At 44.6% G+C, this 20,082-nt stretch overlaps 1 long non-coding RNA gene across 1 annotated transcript in view; it reads left to right on the top strand.

The window, feature by feature from the left end:
• Positions 1 to 6,803: 6,803 nt before the first annotated feature.
• The window catches only part of LOC106892340, a 17,405-nt gene continuing 4,126 nt past the window's right edge, over positions 6,804 to 20,082 (top strand). Inside the window, exon 1 of the long non-coding RNA XR_001412850.1 lies at positions 6,804 to 7,142. This is a non-coding gene — a long non-coding RNA (uncharacterized LOC106892340). The remainder of the gene's footprint in view (positions 7,143 to 20,082) is intronic.

The following is a 20,082-nucleotide window of genomic DNA, read 5'->3' on the forward strand; positions in this document are numbered from 1 at the left end:
AGAGAGTTTACTTATTAACAAATAAACAAACGGAGAACTGGAATTACAGGGCGCACGCTGCACACAGTCGCCTTCCTCCTGGTCCATCCCAGCAGCCGCTGCCGGCAAGTGGAGGGGTGGAAGAGCCAAGGGGGCCTTTTGCTGAAGGCTCTTGGTCCCTGGAAGTTGGAAAATCCATCCTTCAACCTGCCAGCCCACCGGTTCGCCTCGGTGACTGTCCTACAAACAACGTTATCACACGCTGCATTTGTTTAAAGAGCTGAGCGTTCCTGGAAACGGGCTGTGGTTCCCAAGCCACAAGTGGAGGGTGAAGGAAAGTGCCAGGAAGGTTGTCCCTCACCTCTCTTAAGGAAGTCATTGTTCTTGGTAGGAGTCCACGACCAAGGGTTAGGCTGCCTTCCCGCTCCTGCCGATCTATATTCCCCGCTACGCAACCGTAACCGCACAAAGCAGCCATTTTCTACCTTCAACAATAAGTGCATGTGTGTGCCTCTCACAAGGATCGCATCATTGGGTCATAATCTATCAAAGCCTCTTTCTTTCGATAATTGAAGTAATGGATGTATACCAGGACGATACAGTAAACACACTACAAAACAAGAGATGCTGTATTTCTCCCGTAGCGATTGTTCAATAGAAGCCTGTGTTCATAACTTTTACAGCATTTTATAAGCACTGGCCCGATGAATATAGCTCTGTCTGATGGTTGCTGAGGGTTTTTTTAAGAGCAAATGGTGAGACTGAACAGGGAGGCAAGAGGTATACATGTTATGTCGCTTCATTTGCATATTTGTAGAGTAACATTGGAGGTGGCAGCCAAAGACAACAGCCATGAGGGCTGTCACAACGACAGGATAGTTGGTTACTGTGCTGCTTGGGAGTTTGTGAGAGTTTTCTGTTTCATGACAGCCCTCCTCTGAATCCAGAAAATACAGGCCTGATTTATTCAGCCAAGTGTCCCTAATTACTTGGTAAAGCTCAAAATAGGAAAGGGTTGATGGACAAGAAGACATTAGGGCCCAATTAGATGTGATAGAATCATAGAATTGTAGAATGGTTAGAGTTGGAAGGGACCTTCAAGATCATCGAGTTCCAACCCCCTGCCCTGGGCAGGGACACCTCCCACCAGACCAGGTTGCTCCAAGCCCCATCCAGCCTGGCCTTGAACCCCTCCAGGGATGGGGCAGCCACAGCTTCTCTGGGCAACCTGGGCCAGGCTCTCACCACCCTCACAGGAAAGAATTTCTTCCTGATATTTCATCTAAATCTCCCCTCTTTCAGTTTAAAACTGTTACCCCTCATCCTATGGCTCTACTCCCTGACCAAGAGTCCCTCCCCATCTCTCCTGTAGCCCCTTCAGGTACTGGAAGGCCAATATAAGGTCTCCCTGGAGCCTTCTCTTCTCCAGGCTGAACAACCCCAGCTCTCTCAGCCTGTCCTCACAGCAGAGGTGCTCCATCCCTCTGAGCATCTTCATGGCCCTCTGCTGGACTCGTTCCAACAGATCCATGTCCTTCCTGTGCTGAAGACTCCAGAGCTGGAGACAGTGCTCCAGGTGGGGTCTCACCAGAGCAGAGTACAGGAGTACTTACAGAAGTTTTTTTCATTGTCCTTGATGTCTCTGGCCAGACTTAATTCCATCTGGGCTTTAGCTTGCCTAATCTGGTTCCTGGCCACTGGACAGATTCTCTATATTCCACCCAGCCTACCCGTCCTTGCTTCCACCCTCTGTAGGCCTCCATTTTGCTTTTTACCTTGTCCAGGAGCTCCTTGTTCATCCATGCAGGCCTCCTGGCTTTTTTGCCTGACTTCTTTCTTGGGATGCAGCACTCCTGAGCTTGGAGGAGGTGATCCTTGAATACTAACCAGCTTTCTTGGGCCTCTCTCCCTCCAGTACTTCTCCCCATGTTACCCTGCCGAGCAGGTCCCTCAGGAGGCCAAAGTCTGCTCTCCTGAAGTCCAGTGTAGTGAGCTTGCTGCGTACCCTCCTTGCTGCCCGAAGGATCTTGAATTCTACCATTTTGTGATCACTGCAGCCAAGGCCACCCTTGAGCTTGACATTGCCCATCAGCCCCACCACCCCTCCTTGTCAGTAAGGATGAGAAGCAGCACGGCTCCTGTCCTTATTGGATCCTTTACCATTTGAAGAAGAAAGTTTTCATTGACACATTCCAAGAACTTCCTGGATTTCTTGTGCTCCACTGTGTTGTCCCTCCAACAGATATCAGGGTGGCTGAAGTCACCCCTGAGGACCAGGGTCTGTGAACGTGATGCTGCTCCTATCTGTCTACAGAAGGCCTCATCCACTCCACCATCCTGGTCGGGTGGCCTGTAGTAGACCCCTACTGTAACATCACCCGCCCTGCGTTCACTTTAATCTTGACCCATAAGCTCTCAGTTGGGTCTTCATCCATCCCCAGTTGGAGCTCCATGCTCTCCAGCTGGTCACGGACATAGAGGGTGACACCCCCTCCTCCTGTCCCCAGCCCATCCTTCCTGGACAGTCTGTATCCCTCCATTCCAGCCCTCCAACCATAAGAGCCATCCCACCATGTCTCTGTGATGCCGATAAGATTGTAGCCCTGGAGGTGTGCGCAGTCTCTAACTCCTCTTGCTTCTTCCCCATGCTCTGTGCACTTGTGTGAAGGCACTTCAGCTGGGTCCCCATGGAGCTGAGTTACTGGCTGGAGTGGCTCCATTTCCTTCGTGCTGCTCTTCAGGTGGCCTTCATTTGAGGTGTTTCATCTGTGACTCCCCAGTTCCTGTTGCCTCAAGAGCCCCTGGCTTGTGACACCAGATGTCTCACGCTACCGTTAGCATTTGTATTACCATCGTGCCAGGACGTTTCTTGTGCTAGAGAACTAAGCAAAATGGCAGCATTTCCAAAAAGATCATCCAATGTAAAGGGTAACAAACATCCAAGAGGCAAGAAAGTATAGGGACAGGAGACATTACTGGTAAGCAGGACAAGCAGTGGTCAAAGAGTGGCCAAGTTCCTGCAAAGCTGATTTAAGGATGGGTTTGAAGGAGAATCCTGTGCTTATTATTCACTGTTGAGCATCCTCAGCCTCCTATCTTGCAAGAGCTAGATTGCTTACAGGAGTGGTGGGAGTTTAGGACTTAGAATTGTCAGACTTGGAAGGGTCCTTCAAGATCATCAAGTCCAACCATCCAAACCCCACCACTAAACCTCATCCCCCAGCACCACATCTGCCCGTCTTTTAAATACCTCCAGGGATGGCGATTCCACCACTTCCCTGGGTAGCCTGCTCCAATGCTTGACAACCCTTTTGGCGAAGACTTTTTTCCTTATAGCCTTCCTAAACCTCCCCCGGTGCAACTTGAGGCCATTCCCTCTTGTCCTATTGCTTGTTATTTGGGAGAAGAGACTGACACCCACCTGGCTACAACCACCTTTCTGGTAATCCTTGCATGGTGCAACTTGAGGCCATTCCCTCTTGTCCTATTGCTTGTTATTTGGGAGAAGAGACTGACACCCACCTGGCTACAACCACCTTTCTGGTAATTGTAGAGAGTGACTGCCCCTATAACCCAATATAAGGTTGATATTTATTAACCCTCTGGGGTGCTTGCTAAGCGACCTCTTTTTAATGTATCTCTGAGATCCCTTTTCTACTAGCCCCCTCAGTGCCTGCCCTACAGGGGAGCTCCCCTCAGGAGCATGGTGGGCTGAGGTACCGGCTCTAACAGTCGCCCACACACCGTCACCACTCCCTTCCCCTCAGCCCCTCGCTCTCTTCACCCAGTCGGTATAATAATCACTTCTGGCAAGGGATCTCTTGGCATGCAAAGATCTGTCACACTTACACAGCAGCTCAAAAGGATGCCGCATACATTAGACTGACTGAGCAAGCACAATTTAGTCTGGAGATGCACCACGTGCCCTACAAATCCAGGAGGTGTTGGGAGTTGCCGTGCAGGAGCAAGTCATCAGGGTAGAAGCGCAGTAATTCCACCACATCCCATGCTGGAGCTAATGCTAGGTGCAAATTCACCTACTGAGTCATGTCTGCCTGCATTAAAAGAAAAAAAAAAACACCAAACACCAGAATAGTCTTCACATGTCTCACTGGCAAGAAGACACTGAAACTGGCCGGGCTGGTTGGGAACTGACCTGGTGGCAACCCTAGTTAGCAGATTCTGTAAATAAGGTGAGTGGGTTTTGTTTCTGTATCCGAAGACAAGAAGGACACAGGTGGGTTCTGAGTTGTGGCAGGAAGTGCTCTACGTTTCACTCTGCAAAGCTTTTCGTTAATTTCACAAAAAGCAGTCACAAACTGCATCTTTTTTTCAAAAGAATCAACTTAAATAGAATCTGAAGAATCTTGAAAAGTACTTGCCGAACTCAGTTTTTTAAAGTTTAGTAACAGGTTTAGTCAAGTCTTTTCCTTTTGAAGGATGAACAGCAGATTGCTACGGGAACGGGAAAGTTTGGATTTATTATGTTTTCCACAGAACACAGTATTCTCCAAACTTCAGGGACCCATTTGCATTTGCTTTATTTCTTCTCAAAACGCATACAGTTTTGCAGAATCTTTCTCATCCCACAAATTACCGTTTGAAAAGAGAAACCCCCTGCTATTCACAACACAGAAAAATGGGACATTAACCTCACATAAAACCCACTGGCTCCTATCTTGCTTCTTCATTGAAGCTTGTGCCGCTTTTGCAGTAGATTTCAAAGGTGCAAGCTCCCTCTTATTTTCCCAATGATCAATTCACAAAGACATGTCTTTCTTAAAAGGAAATGACTTAACAAGTATGACTCCCTTTTTGAAGGCATCCCCAGCAGTTACGTACTACTTTCTCAACACTGCATATCTGAAAAGCAAGAGAAATGTTTCTGGGCGATTTGAAGCCCTTACTACAAGAGAAAAAAACAAGTATTATTCGTATTGTTTGTTTTCCCACAATGTATTTTTATGGGAGAGCTGCGGGGACCATATTTTGTATTCAGCCAACAACTTCTGTGGTGTAAAATGTCTCTTTTTGGTACTCAACCAACCACAAAAGCAATGCAGCTACATCTCATTGCCATGGACATTACCACCTAAACCAACCAGAATGTAAAAAGGAAAAAAAAAAAGGTTATTTCTTACCTCATCCATTGTGAAAGACAAAGATTTATGAGATAACATTTGGCAGTCCTGTGACCAACGATAATAAAAAAAATCTCTTTCCCTTGGGCATCCGAGAACCACAGTATGTTGTAACACCACCACTTCTTAAACAGTGCTGAACCACATTGTGCAGGGCTGCATACCTTTCTGAAAAGACGATCCTTGTTGTTGTAAAAAGTATTTGTTTATCAAATGCACCCAAAAAAGGAAAGTCAGGCATTCGATGAGAAAGAATTGGATGGAAATCCTGGAGAAACAAGCGTCATCATTGCTGCTGCTGTCTACCCTGCTACAACTCTGCCTACAGAAATACTGCATTATTGAAAGCTTTCCTTTTGCTGCTGAAATTAAAATTGCTATTTTCATGCTTGTAATACCAAGGAATGCTCTTAAATTGTACTCCAAATAACGGCAGAAGCAAATTACATCATAGGCGCAATAATTTGATATATTTTTCCCTTTTTGCCAGGTACCTTTCCCTACTAGAGAAGTGTACCACGCCTCGTGTGAAATAAAAGGTGAAGGAACGGACCATACATGGAAATCCCCAACAGAAAAGAAAGTATGTTAGGTTTCAAATCACACATCATAAATACAGGCCTCTGGTATTTCAGTTTGGGCATAAAATATCCCAGGGTTTAAAAGGCTCCAAAGATACCTGCTCTGATCATAAAGAGGAACTACAATGTTGAGAACCGTATCACAGTAGGAAAAGCAAAAGTCATTTTTTCTGCCTCCCTTGGAGTCCATCCTTTTCCCGTGTCACTTCTTTACCTCAGCAGATGCCTACCCTGCCTCGCAGCAGCATTTCTGAGGAGACAACTCATGGGTCTCGGGTAGGTGCCACACCAGCCCAAGTGGCAGGGCTTGGCACAGTGATCCCCAGGGCGTATGAGCACCCCTTTGGCCTCCTAGCCGGATTTTATCTGGTGCCTTCCAACAGCAGCGTTCAAATGGTATTTTATTTAAATAAAGAGTTCACATTCATTTGGGCGGACTGGGGCAGCCAGCCACCACGGCCTGATGGCAGCAGGGCGGCAAGTCGCCTCCGGGGCCCACAGCCACGGCTGGGCGGACGAGGTGGTGGTTATGGATGGGTCCCAAACGCCCCATCGTGGGGCGAGCAGGCCAGATCCGCGGCGGGATGGCGCCGGGGCCTTCCCCTCAGCTCGGCGGGGATGATGGCGGCCTGTGGGATCGCCGCCCCGGCCTAAAGGCCGCGTCCTCTCCCCATCCCCGGGTCTCCTTCTCCTGCCCGCCTCTCGCACGCCAATTGCGTGGGCGGGCGAGCGGAGGCAGCGTAAGGCTCCGTAGCGCTCACTGGGTTCCGCAAGGCGCGTACGCACTAGCGACGCTCCGAGAATAGCGCCGGAGAAAGAGGCGGGGGGCGTTGCAACCGCCTGGCTCAAACTCGTCAGCGCCGGCGGCCATCTTTGTTCCGGGCAAAGCCCTGCAGGGGCCGGGGGGGGGGGGGGGGGGGGCGGCCTTTCCTGAGAGTGCCCGGTTCCAAGATGGCCGCCGAGCGGCCTGTTTCTTCTCTGACAGGGAGCGGGAGGAAATAACAGTTCGATCCCGGGTTGGGCTGGGCGAGGGGGCGGGGGGTAGGGACGGCGGCGGCGAAGCCCCATGCCGAGCCGGAAGCCGCCGCGTGCTCGGGGAGGCGGGCGGGGAGCGAGCGTGTGAGGAGCGGGGCGGAGGCGGCGAGGGGAGAAGGAGGAGGAGCAGACGGCGGAGCCGAGCCCGCTAAGTCCGTCCGGCCGCCAGAGCGTAGGCGCTGTGCGGAAGGGCCGCGGCCCCTGGGCGGAATCGGCGTAGGGGGCGTTGGAGAATCGCCGGGTTGGCTGGCGGGAGGAGGAGGAGGACGGGGGGGGCGGCTCGCTCGCTGCCGTTGCGGCTGAGGGAAGGCGGGGAGGGCGGGAGGCAGGCAGGGAAGGAGGGCAGCCAGCCGGAGCCCAGCGTCAGCAGCGGCAGCGACACCGCCGCCACCGGCCAGCGCCATGGGTGAGTCTCCAGCCCGGGGCTGAGGCGCAGAGTGTGTGTGTGTGCGTCGTTTTTAAAACAAATAAAAGCTTTAAAAAATATATATATAATTACAATTTAGTAGCCAGACGAGCGGTTTCTGTGGGTTTCCCTCCTGCAGCATGAATGGGAGGGCGGTTGGGTGCTGCGGGAGGGTGACCTGGGGAAAGGCGCGATGGAGTCGGGAGATTGTTAAGGCGGGGGGGGGGCTGAAGGAAAGGCGGCTAAACTTATTTTAGGGTGAAGTTGTCTGGCTTCACGCTGAACCCATTACGTACCAGTGTTAATTCCGTGAAAGACAACGTTCAAGAATCTTCTGCGTGCAGTTTGCGTGCCGCCTCCTGCAGATGAAAAAAAAAAAAGAGTGACCAGAAGACTGTCAGAAGTACTCATTCACTAAATGTTTGGGTTGTTTTTTTTTTTTCTTGGCCATTGGAATCTTCCTCTGATTGACAGTTTCTTTAGGTTATGTGCAGTGAAAGAAATGCTTCCATATGTAGAAACACCTACGATCTGTATTAATAAAGGGACCAAAATAAAAAAATGCCAGTTTGTGTGAATATGCAGGCTTGGCTCCCAATGAAAGTTAGATGGGCTGCTGCTGTGTATCTCGGCTAAAACGGTGGACCATACCTTCCCATCCAAGATTTTTTTGTAGTAGTAGCTTTTCAGTACTTAGAGAACTTAATTCCTGACTAGAGTTTTTACTGAGATATCCAACTAATATTATTGTAAAGTATTTTTCCTTTCTAATTCTGTCTATGTATTTTAAAGTCCTTGCCTGCTGAAACGTTAGGAAATTGGGGAAGATGTATTTTTGTGTAGTGTTTAACATCTTTTACTTCATGCCTGCTTAGTTTGTCGTGTTTGAGTCTTGTTTGCTCTGTGAGATTACCAGCATCTTTGGCTGGTGACTTGTGAACATAAGAGCATTATTTCCTACTGGCTTCAGATGACTGCATTTTTATTTTTTTTTTTTTAAGCTAATATGTAAGCTAATAACCCAATAAATAGAAATTTTAATTAGGAGAGCAGGTTTCAAAAAGGCCATTGCTTTAAATGTCACTTGCTGCCTTGTCTGTGTTGAAACCTGAATTGAAGTGCAGAAGCATCACCAGTTCTGTGCTTGCTGCTGTGGAAGAAAGGGTTGTTACTTGGTCATTATGAAATCGAAGCGAATGCACCCAGAGCTGTGTGTATCAGTCTGTGCTGCTGATAATAACTCGCAGCATTTCCTTCAGTTTACCCACAAGGACAAGCGACTGGTCTCAGTTAAAATGGTGCTTCAGATGTACACTAAGTGTGACAAACAAATGTGGGTTTGTGTATGTAAGAATAAACACTTGATTGTTTATCTGATATGGAAATAGAGGATCGGAGTTGTCTTCTTTGTAAGCTAAAATGTAATAGATTTTGCTTTCTGAATGAAATGTCTAAGCATGCACAGTAGAACTATCTTCTTTTTTTTTTCTCTAACTGGTTTTAGTGGTACTTTCATTACTCTCTTCCATGGGTCAGGCTCATACTTCCTGTACTTAAATTTCTTTAGTGTTAGTAGCTTACCTAATGGTGTGGTGGCGGTGTTTTTAATACTATCTTAAAATACACATTAAGACAACAAATAGTTATAAGGTAAAACGGCTACAGGTTCAAAACCTCATTTTAAAACATAAAAGTCAGCAGAGGAAAATCTGCCTCTGAGAAGGTGTAGGAGAGAAGTTTCTACTCGGGACTGTAGTGTGACGTACATGTTTAGCTTTAATTTATTGCCAGACTATTCACTTAACCTGTCTAGACCAGAAATGTATGAGCGACGTTCTGTTCTCTGTAAGTTGGTGCCCTAGCTCCTGGAATAAGCTAGTTAATTGCAAATGTGTTCTCTGTAATTAGAATGGCATTTAGTCATCGTTTAAGTAGTTTAGTTAAGTCTCGTTTGAATTAGTAATTCAAATTCAGGGTAGTGTTAAACCTTAGGCGGACACAAACTATTCCCTAGGAGGGTTCCTTGGAGCGTCTGGAGCTGATGTTTATAGAATAGATGGCTTTTCAGAGGTGGGGATGGTGGCATAGGTGAGGCCAAGACATTTCTCAACTGCGAGGGCCAGAAACTGGGTTCACAGAAACCAGTGACTTCCTGCTCACCTTGCTGGGGTGAGTTTCACGTGTGTTGGTGGTGAGTCAAATTGGACTTTTTTTTCCAGCCCTGGTTTGATATCTTGATAACTCTGTGATGTCATCAGGTAGCTCCTTTCTACTTGTTTGGTTTGTTTTTTTTTTTTTTTTCTTTTATAGTAAAAAATCAAATCAATATTTACTTACATGACTTGTAGCTGTTGCCTCCTGCTTTAGTTTAATGCACAGCCACCCTGCCAAACCGGGTATTTGCTGCATTGCTTTGGGAAGCTGCTCTAAGTTACGACCTTCTTTGTGTTACGTTAAAAACGGAAAAGTAACCAGTGGGCTGCAAAACCCTTCAGAAGACAATATGTGTCCACTTTCCTTTCCACAAAGTTTGAGCTAGAGGCAAGCCAGACACACTCCTGGCTCAACCTTGTTCTGATGTAGGCGCTGGACTTCCTTCCCTCAAAAGCCACTTCATCTTACTTGTGGTTTTTTGTGCGTCGGTGCTGGTCCGTGCGTCTAAACGTGCCTCTCGGAAACCTGCTGGTCACACACCGACTTCAGCCTCCGCTCTGGGAGCCCTTCTTAAAACTACTTACAGAGAGTCTCTTCTCCAGTGGCTCCAGCTCTGGCTCTTATTTCCAAATGGGCTCTTTGTGTGGCCGTTTTCATGCCAGATTTCTATCATTTAACGCAATGATAGTTCAGAATGCATTTGCAAATAATTTTGGAAGCAGGATTACAGAACAATAACGCTATGGGTGTTACATTCAGAAGCACTTAAGCAACTAAAATAGAACTGAATTATTTCTTAGTAGCACAGAAAACAAGTTTTTTTTTCTATGTTTTTTTTTTCAACATTGAAAATTGCATCTTAAGATGTAGGGTTTTTTAATTGTTTGAGGTTTTTTTTCCTGTTTTGCATACAGTTATGTACTTTATCTTTTGGTTATTTTTTTTTAACCTGAATAAAAAGATGTTAGGACTTACAATCAGGGGGAGGATTGATTAAAATAACAGTGAGATTTTTCCTTCCTTTGACTCACTGTAGCTTTAGGGGGGAATCAATGTTAAGATGCAGCACCTAGGTTTGGTGTCAGCATTTTTAAAATGGAGCTTTTTTTAAATTGAAAGATTGCATCATCATCACAAAAGATGCGAAACCTGAAGAAAGAAAATTAAAAAAAAAAAAAAGGCTTTTTAGACTCATCTTTCATTTGACCACAAAAAAGACCAAGGGGTGGCAGTGGTCTTAAAAGCATGCCCTCAAAGGAGAGAATATCACATACTAAGCTTTTCCCAGTGCTTTGGGATAAAGCATGAAAGGAACAATGACCAGCAAAAGAGAAATGCAAACTATATATATAAGATATATAAGGCGTGCTCTTTATTGTTGGTGGTGAGTGTTGAGCTCCAAAGTAGCAGTTTATCAAATTCCAATCAAAATAGTCTTATTATATATAGAAATCAGTCGATCATACAGTAATGTTATTACAAAGAGACCTTTCAGAAAGGCAGCCGAAGTCACTGGTGGCAGAATTTCTGGTGAGACATTTGTCTGAAAAAGCATTGTAGGTCATTGCAGTTGCTGTTGAGAAAAATGTAAGATGGCATGAATATTGATACTGGTGCCAGTGGTTGTCACTGTGTTGCAGGCAGGAAGATTATTAAAATAATAATGTATGAAATATGACCTCTTTTACATCTCATACATTAAAAGACCATTTCTGTAACGATTCAAGTTGAACTTTAAATAAAATGAAATTTGACCTCCTGAGGTGGTCAGAATTGCCAAGAATGCTTAAGTTAATGTTAAGATAAAGCTTAAATCAAGCCTTTCTCAGTGTTGGCCACTTGAAGTGTTTAAACCTCATTTATCTATAATTCTTTCACAGTTTGCTGGAAGTTTTAATATGCCCAGCAGTATTTTCAAACTCTCTGCTTTCCTTTATGTTCTTTATTAGGAACCTTATCATGGCATTCCATAGCTTACGCTGATACCAGCGGACTGCAGCTGAAGAATACTATCTTGATTGTGTGTTTTTTCTTTTCTCCTTTGTGTTGCCTCTGTTGTATGATTAGATGAACCTGCTGATGGGACGGGAGGTTAACCTTAGGGTAGAGTAGTTTTCAGCTGGATGTGGGAGCTAATCTGGCTTGTTCCCTAAGTCAACAGTGACCAGAACTGATACGAGGGAGGCCTAAGCTCACCCCTGACAGCACAGTTGCTGGATGAATCTGTTGGCCAACTGCTTGAAAGGAGGCAATTCTGCTGCTCTCCCAAACCTTCTAGCGGTGCCTGTTTGACCTGACAGTCAGTTCATGGAGTTCAGCTCTCAGAAACTGCCTGGTTTTTCTTCCTCAAGGTTGTTTTTCTATCAGTTGAGCTCCCCAAACCTTTCATAGAATGGTATCACGGAAGGGTTGGCGTGAAAAAAGAGGTGCAAGTGTGCTCTAGGAAGAGATGGAACTTTAGCCTAGCGTTTCAGCAGTAAACAGGTATGCCCAGTCCTGGTTTAGTGCCTGGTTTAGCCTGGTGTACCGTGGCACTGCTGCAAAGAGAAGCAAGCTTGATGTTCTCTGTTCCTACCCTCACGCTGAATCTTAACGTAGGCTGGAAGTTGTGGTGGTGTGCCCAAGGCAGAAGAGATGTGTGGTAGCTGATCTAGTTGTACAACTTGTTTATTTCCACTCTACCAGTGGTTAAGATAGGGAAGAGGAAAAACCCTATCCTGTTGGAGGAAGGAATGCTGGTGGTTAGGAAGGCAGTGTTCTCCCCTTGGTGCTGAGCTGCTGGCTTTGCTGAGGATAAACACAAGTGGGCAAAGTTTAATGGCTCTTGTTTGGGCTGCCATCATTTACTCCTTGAGCACTGAGTGGGGGAGGTGACTTGCTTTTTATTATCTGCTGTTGTGTCATTACCTAAGATGTTTATGGTAATACTAATATTAGCATTAGGGCTTGCTGGAGTGATTTGCAAAACTGAAGGGCTGACTAATGGTGGCTGCAGAACTGTGGTGGTGCAGAGGGTCTTGTAGTGCTGACCAGATCCTAACTGTGCTGCTGTCTTAAGTCAGTTGAGATACCAGTTTTAGCTAAATTGTCAAAAACAAAGCAGTTGTGAGGCATTAAAACCTAATGCTGGAGAAATGTAATTCTTCTGGAAGCTTTCTGACAGCAAAGTTTTTTCTGGCTATGCAGCCTTACTAATACTCACTGTAGCTTTTTAAAACAGGAATGCAAAACTCAGGGTATATGACTCAAAATCTGAGTTCCAGATGCTGGCTTAAATGTAATTGAATGGTTTCAAGTTCAGGATAGTGAAAATTTCCAAAGTAGAATGAGGCCAAGACACCCATCTTCTTATTTCTCCTTCCCACTCCCTGCTTCTGGAGACAAATGCTTCCTAATTATAGTTAGTAAAGGTATACTAACAAACCAAGAGATTCAAGATTAAATTAGTTTCCTCTTGGGAGGCTTTGCCAGATGGTGCAAAATCAGGGCCTGAGTAATCTCTTGATGATGGGTAAAGGGGAGCCGTGCTGTTGCTGCTTTCTGTGTTCTTTATTTTTCTAGCACTCAGTTGAGGAAGAACTTGCAGAGAATAGCCTACGAACCGCTGCAGTATTAGTTACTGAAGCTCACCATCTTACTGTTCAGCTGTGCCAAGTATTGACCTTCAGTGCTTTTATTTGCATTTCTGTGGGCATCTGCAAACCTGTACGTTTTCGGAGCAGTGGAAGGAACCTGCAGTTTGTAAGTGAGAGACTGAAGCCAATGGGGAACAAGGCTTTAAAGAGACTGGGATGAAAACTAGAGGATATGGTTGTTCAGTCCTTTTTCAAATCTTCTGAAGTTATGGGTTTTGATTAAAAGGAATCTCCTTTTTAATCAGTTAAAGGAATAAATTCTTAATGTTGCAAGTTCAAAACAATACTGAAGACTTGAAAGGTGGAGAAAGTAGGGGTAACAAGCCCCTACTCTAAAAATTTGCAAGGAAAGCTGGGAATTTCAGCGGGGAGTTTTTCCTTGCCAGTAGTTTCAAATTTAATTAGCAAGTTAATTTTTGAGCTGGTTAGTGTTTTTTGGGGTTTTTTTTTAGGTGATTTCCTCTGTAAAAGGTGTTTATGGTTTGTTGTATTTTGAAGCCTTAAAAAATTGAAATTTGCAGCAGGTGAGTTCAAAATTCCATCAGCACTCCATAGGTTATGCAGACCAAGTGAAGTTACTTGAGTGCTTAATGCCTTAGCAATGAAGGGACACTGACATCTCGTTTGCCCAAACATAGGCAAGAGTTGATTTTGGAGGAGATTTTGAAAGTGATTAAGACGGAGCTTCTCCAAAGAAACATTGAATGGATGGCCTCTAATCTGGTCACTGAATGCATTTCACTTGGCCTGAGCTTTGTGTCTCTGTCTTGCCTACCAGCATTCCTGTCCCACAGCCAGCATCCCCTTAGGGAAAGAGGACTCTTTTTTTGGTATGTTCAAGTCTTTGTCTGGGTTTCTTTTGAATTGTGTTCCCAGTTGTGAATCTTGGCCCAGGTATGGAGAGCAGTTAACCCCCCCTCTGAAATTTCTGATCCTGCAGGATGGCTGCTCTGCTGGTTACACGGATGGGGACTACGTATTTCAAGTGCCTCACAGCCAGCTTTGTTGCTAATACCAAAACTAAAAGTACTTGGGAAGGTGAGAAGGTGACAGGTCGGGTGCTGTTGATCACCAGGATGGTTCGTTGTCGAGCTGTGGCTTTAGTCCTCAGAGTCTTCAGTTTTGTCATCCAAGGCAATTAGACTGCTTGTGCTCTGGGTGCTCTCAGATGGGGAGCCTTCCCCTTTGAAAAACCTGCAGTAAATGCCAAGTTAAAAATTAATTATTCTACATGGGATAAATGCACCCAAAACTAAAGGTTTCTAACTGCCAACTTATACTAGAAAGGGGTGGTAATTATACCAATTCTAAATTGTAATAATATTAAACCTGGATGATACATTTTATTATCAATATGGCCAGTTCTTTTCTATCTGTTATCATTACAGCCCGCAGGGAAACAATCTTCAGTTTTACTTACTATCTTCTGTACACGGTAATTATAATGGGAGCTAACTTTCTGTGGTATCTCTCTAGCTTAAAAATAAAGACAATTAAAAGCCATGCAGCCAGCCAGCTGTGTTTCAAAACATCTAAGTTTAACACATGGGGAGGTTTTCTTAGTTGACATAATTCTTTAAAATAGCATCTGCATCTCTATTTTATTATTTTCCTTGTCTCATTGGGGTTCTTTATATTATAAATATAGAACTCCTCAGACAGCGTGGAAATAGTTAAAAACTAAAATCCTCTAAGTATTAGTGATTTAATAATTACTAAGGACTTCTGGTAGTGTCTGGTGAACCTTGTAGTGGAAGTATTGAAACATAAAAATAAACATGATTTTGAAGTATCCTGAAAATTCAGTTTATAATTAAAAGTCTTCTGTCTTTTACTGTCATTAAAATACGCAAGTGATAAAAAACACAGTATCTTAACTTTGAACTACCACTATGCTTTTTTTCATAAAAATATGCTTTAAATGATTAGTTGGTAACCGCTTGTTAATGGTGAGACAGTCTCAAGATATATTTTAATTTTTCTAAAGAATTCACTTGTCTGAGACAAAAGGATCAGTGCTTTCAGAAGAACTTGGGTTTCACTCTTTTGGGGTTGTGTCCCAGATTGAAGTAAAACAGAACCAGCACAAAAATACAGTCAACCTTAAAAGACAAGTGACAGGGACATGTCTCTTAAAATGTCTTTCTTGGTGAAACATACAGGGCATCTGAAGGCTTCTGTAAGTGGAGCTTGAGGTGTTCAGCATAGAAACTAGTGTAGGAAAATAAGAGATATACAGAAAAACACACGTCTTCCATACGGGAGGGAGTTGCATCCACCCTACAGAACTGTGTGCTAAAAGCCCTTCACCCTAGTTACTTAACATGATGAATTCTCGTTTAAACAGGAGCACCAGAGGTGAAATACTGTAATTTCTTTCATGATTTTAAGGAGAACACACTTCACTTAGAGTGTGTTGAACATACTTGAGTATTTCTGCGTGACTGATTCACTCCTCATTAGCATTTCTGCACCTACATGTTCAAGAAATCTTACTAGATAGGATAGTAAGCCCTTTAGGGGCTTGCGTCATGGCCTTGCTATTGCTGCTGCTTCATCCAGAGATTTGGGGTGGGAGAGGGAGGGAATTAGTTGGGGGTGTTTTGTTGGTTTTTTTTTTTTTTTTATTGGTCTAAACCCTAATTTATCGCCATCTGCTGAGCCTTGGTGTTAACTGACCAATCGCTATGCAAATTTTTGAAGGAAAATGCAATGTTAAGGTGAACCCGAGGGAACTGCAAAATGCTCAGCAGTAACTTAGATTAAAAGGAAATGGCAAAGGAACTAAATGATATATCATAGCATGATACTTCAATGTATTTCTTAATACTTATGTGTTTCTTAATACTTACTGTGCTTTGTTGCTGCTTCATACTATGTTTCCAGTGCTGATTAAGACCCTTGAAATGGTCTCTAGGTTGAGGGACTAATCTACTTTGTGGAGAATTTCTATTTCCTTAAAAATGGCTCTTTTCAAACCTGGGATTTAGTTGATTTTATAGGAAATGAAAGTAGTGCAAGATAAAACTGCCCGAAAGTTCCCATCAGTTCTTTTTTTAAAAAATATTTTAAAATCTTTTATTTACATCTATTTGGGAAACTAAATAGGCAAGAGACATGTTAAATATGAAGTGCAATACACATACTTTTATAAGTTTGTTTGGGTTGGTTTTGTGTTTTGTATGTTTGGTTTTTTTTTGTTTGGTTGGTTTTTTTTGCTTGGAGGTTTTATATCAAGGAATCTTTCCTAGCTTTTTTCCCCGGTTTTTTTGTTTGGTTGGATTTTTTTTTGCTTTTCCTTGGAGGTTTTGTATCAAGGAATCTTTCCTAGCTTTTTTCCCCAAATATTTTTCCTTTGCATCTTTCATCTTCAACCCTTGTCTCAGCATTTGTGTTGTTTGTCTTGGAATAAACATTCAAGGATACCAAAACTGGGGAGGGGAGGGGTTGTGGAAGGAAGGCGGTGATTGAGCATCAACCACACCTCCCTTGGTGTATCTTATCTGCTGCTGTTCCTGACGCTAATTCCCCGGCTGCTCTTTTGGTGGCCTCTTTCTGTAGGCTTCCCTACCTTCTGTGCCATTTCTTGCTGTAGTCATTTTGACCCCTGCTTTATGGAGTGGAAGATAATTGGTCACTTTGCTGTCAAATTTGATTTCCAGTTGGTCATTTCAGTTAGCTGCAAGTTGCTCGGTGATGGTGGTTTGCCTGCTGCTTTCTGCAGGCAGACCAAGGCTTGCTTAGAGCCAAAATAAAGGAAAAAATACAGAAAAAGCACAAGAAGCTATAAAATTATATTCCCAGAGTTTTAAATTGTATTTAAAATGTACAAAAAAAGGCTTACTTTTTCTTCAAGGAATTAGTTGTCTAGTTAATTCTAGCGAAGGATGAACTATTACATAAAAACTGTCAATACCAGAGATGGCCTTAATGCTTTGTAGAGTCACCATGGGTAGAACACTTTTGCTGTAGTTACACAGTCCTACTTGGGTAGTCTGAGAGCCTTTTTTCCTCCTCCTCCCCATCTATCTATAGTTATTTTTGCTTTTCTGACTATTAACTGACTTCATTATTCTATAGTTGTCTCCTTTCTTGCACTTCTTTGGCTGTGTTTGTGTAGCTGCCGGGCTCTGTGCACAGTTTGCTCAGCCGTGCCTTTGTGGATTGTACGCTGGCTCTGAGGGCTGGCAAATTTCTTTTTAACAGGCAAGCAGAGGTTTACCACAGAATCACAGAATGCTATGGGGTTGGAAGGGACCTCTGGAGATCATCCAGTCCAACCCCCTGCCGAGCAGGTCCACCCAGAGCAGGTCCCACAGGAACGTGACCAGGTGGGTTTGGAATGTCTCCAGAGAAGGAGACTCCACCACCTCCCTGGGCAGCCTCTTCCAGGGCTCTGCCACCCTCACAGTGAAGAAGTTCCTCCTCATGTTTAGATGGAACTTCTTATGTTCCAGTTTGTGCCCATTTCCTCTTGTCCTGTCCCTGGGCACCACTGAAAAAAGTCTGGTCCCATCCTCCTGACACCCACCCTTGAAGTATTTATAGGCGTTGATTAGATCCCCCCTCAGCCTTCTCTTCTCCAGACTCAAAAGACCCAAGTCCCTCAGCCTTTCCTCCTAAGAGAGATGCTCCAGGCCCCTCCTCATCTCTGTAGCCTTCTGCTGTCCCCTCTCCAGCAGTTCCTTGTCCTTTTTGAACTGGGGAGCCCAGCACTGGTCCCAGTGCTCCAGATGGGGCCTCCCCAGGGCAGAGCAGAGGGGCAGGATGACCTCCCTCCATCTGCTGGTCACCCTCTTCCTGATGCCCCCCAGGATGCCATTGGCCTTCTTGGCCACCAGGGCCCATTGCTGGCTCATGGGCATCCTGGTGTCCACCAGGACTCCCAGGTCTTCCTCAGAGCTGCTCTCCAGCACGTAACAGGTTGCTGGATGCTACCAGTGCTCTATGGCGTAGCAGGTTGCTGGATGCTACCAGTGCTCTATGGCTGCTCTTAACCATGGAGAGTGTGAGCTGAGCTCTCAAGTTGCGTGGAACAGAGGCAAAAAGTGGCTTTAGCTCACCTTGGATTTGCGTCCTCTCTTATAAAGAGGGTTAAGGTGTGCTTGTTTTGACAGCCAAGAGACTTTGTGCCAGAGACTGTCATCTTTTGGCCCAGATGGTAGTACCCGAAGAATGAATTGGGTCTGTCATTCCTGGACACAGCACAGAATAAAGAAGAGATGTAAATTATGGTGTATGGGCCATAACGAAGATAATAGACAGACTTGATAGAAAGTGAGGAAAAGAAGATTTTATTTTTTTTTTATTGTCAGTGTTCTTCCTTAAAACTCCTTGGAAAGCCACTGATGTTGCCAGTTAAAACTCCTTGGAAAGCCACTGATGTTGCCTCCTTTCTCTCTCTTCAGTAGTTACAGCAGCTTATGTAGAGTTACAGCAGTTAATAGCTGCTGGCTATTTATCTACTGGTTCAGATGATGGATCTAAAAGCACCAGCTATGCAGCCAGTTTACGTGGACTTTGACATTTTGCTTGGGGGAGACCTACATCAAAGTAACATTGAGTGCACCGAGTGGATGCACGAGAAGTCAGCTAAGGCCAAACTGATAATTGTTTGTATGGCTTGCCTCCATCTGTGCTATTAAAGCAGAGATGATGGACAGCTACAAGGGCTTAAAAATTTGAGAAAACTCAATAAAAAATGGTAGCTGAAATGCAGGGTGGGTGAATGTGAAGTGATGTATACACAGTCTGCTCTTGTGCTGTGTGGTCATTGATAAGCTGTGAACATCTGTGTAAGCTCAGGAGCAAGGTCTTGGGTCCATGTACAGTGGACTGTGTCATCAGCTCAGTCCTCAGCAGTAGCCAAAAAAGCCAATTGTACTTTGGGAATTGGTAGGAAAGGATCAGAGAACAACAGATCAGGCTGTGGATCTGTGATTGGTTTGCCTCTTGGATGCTGGATGTAGCTCTCACCCTGGCCTCTCCAAAAGAGTACAGAGCTAGAGTAGTGTTACAGAAGAGCAGCAGAGGCTGTCAGAGGTACGAAACAACTTCTTAATGAAGGATGCTGGATTATTACAGCTATTTTCCAACACGGGTAGTACTGTGCAGCAATTAAGCTAATGGGCAGTGATTTTGAAATGACCGTGTCCTCCCTTTAACAACGTTCAGGTAATCAGAGGGAGCCCTTGGTACAGGGGCTTTTGTGGGGTCTCCGTTTACGTGATGATAAGAAGAGTGTTTGAGTGCACAGAAGAGAAATCAATCATGCTATTTAAGTGGAAAAATGCCCCCGACTTACCAAATACTTGAGATGTAGATTTTTGGTGGCTGTGGAGATGTTTAGAAAAATACTGCCATCTCTTTTCTTGGTTGTGTGCGCTCCCTTAGGTGTATTTTTTTGGCCAACATTGAAGGCAGGGACTTCGGTCTGACCTATGTGGCTGCTCTTGCTGGATGATGGTTTTAAAATCACACTGTTTAATGATATTGCTTTTGTGTAGGGAGCCAAGCCCTCCTGTGTGCTTGGAGAACTGCTGTAGAAGTCGTCTGCGCTTGAGAATGCTGCCTTGTTTCAAAGTTGAAAGTAGTGATGTGCAATGTGAGAAATGATGTAATAAAGTGGTTAGGGTGGTTGGTACCAAAACCTTTGGATCTGCAGGATTAGTTGTATCCCAGCCTGTACAGCCTGCTCCAGTTCTGTTGTACGTGCATCCATCCTCCTCCCAAAGCTGCGTGGAGTGTCTTGTGCTACCTCTCCGCAGGACACAGAGAGGGATGGGGACTAAGAGACAGAGTTTTGCGTTTTTTATCCTCTTGGAGAAGTGCAGCAGCAAAGTACCCAGTGTGCTGGATTGTTATGGCTCCGGACACTGATAGAACATGAGGGGGACCTGTAAAAACAGAAGGGTCGCATCCCGTTAGGTAGAGAAGGAGAAGGGGACCCCTGTGCCACTTTGAACTGCAGTGTAAACTTTCTAAAAATAGGCTCTGAGCTTCTGGGAGTATGAGATTGATTAAAAAAAGATTAGATGTTAGGGTGCAGAAGTGTCATGGCTGCTGGCCTGGAACTTGGTATTGAGATACTTAGATGACTTTTTTTCCTTTTTTTTTTTTTTTTTTTTTTTTTCCTGCGTTGTTTTCTTTAA

The sequence above is a fragment of the Calidris pugnax genome, unplaced genomic scaffold (assembly GCF_001431845.1).
Source record: "Calidris pugnax isolate Ruff unplaced genomic scaffold, ASM143184v1 scaffold124, whole genome shotgun sequence".
Taxonomy (NCBI): Eukaryota; Metazoa; Chordata; class Aves; order Charadriiformes; family Scolopacidae; genus Calidris; species Calidris pugnax.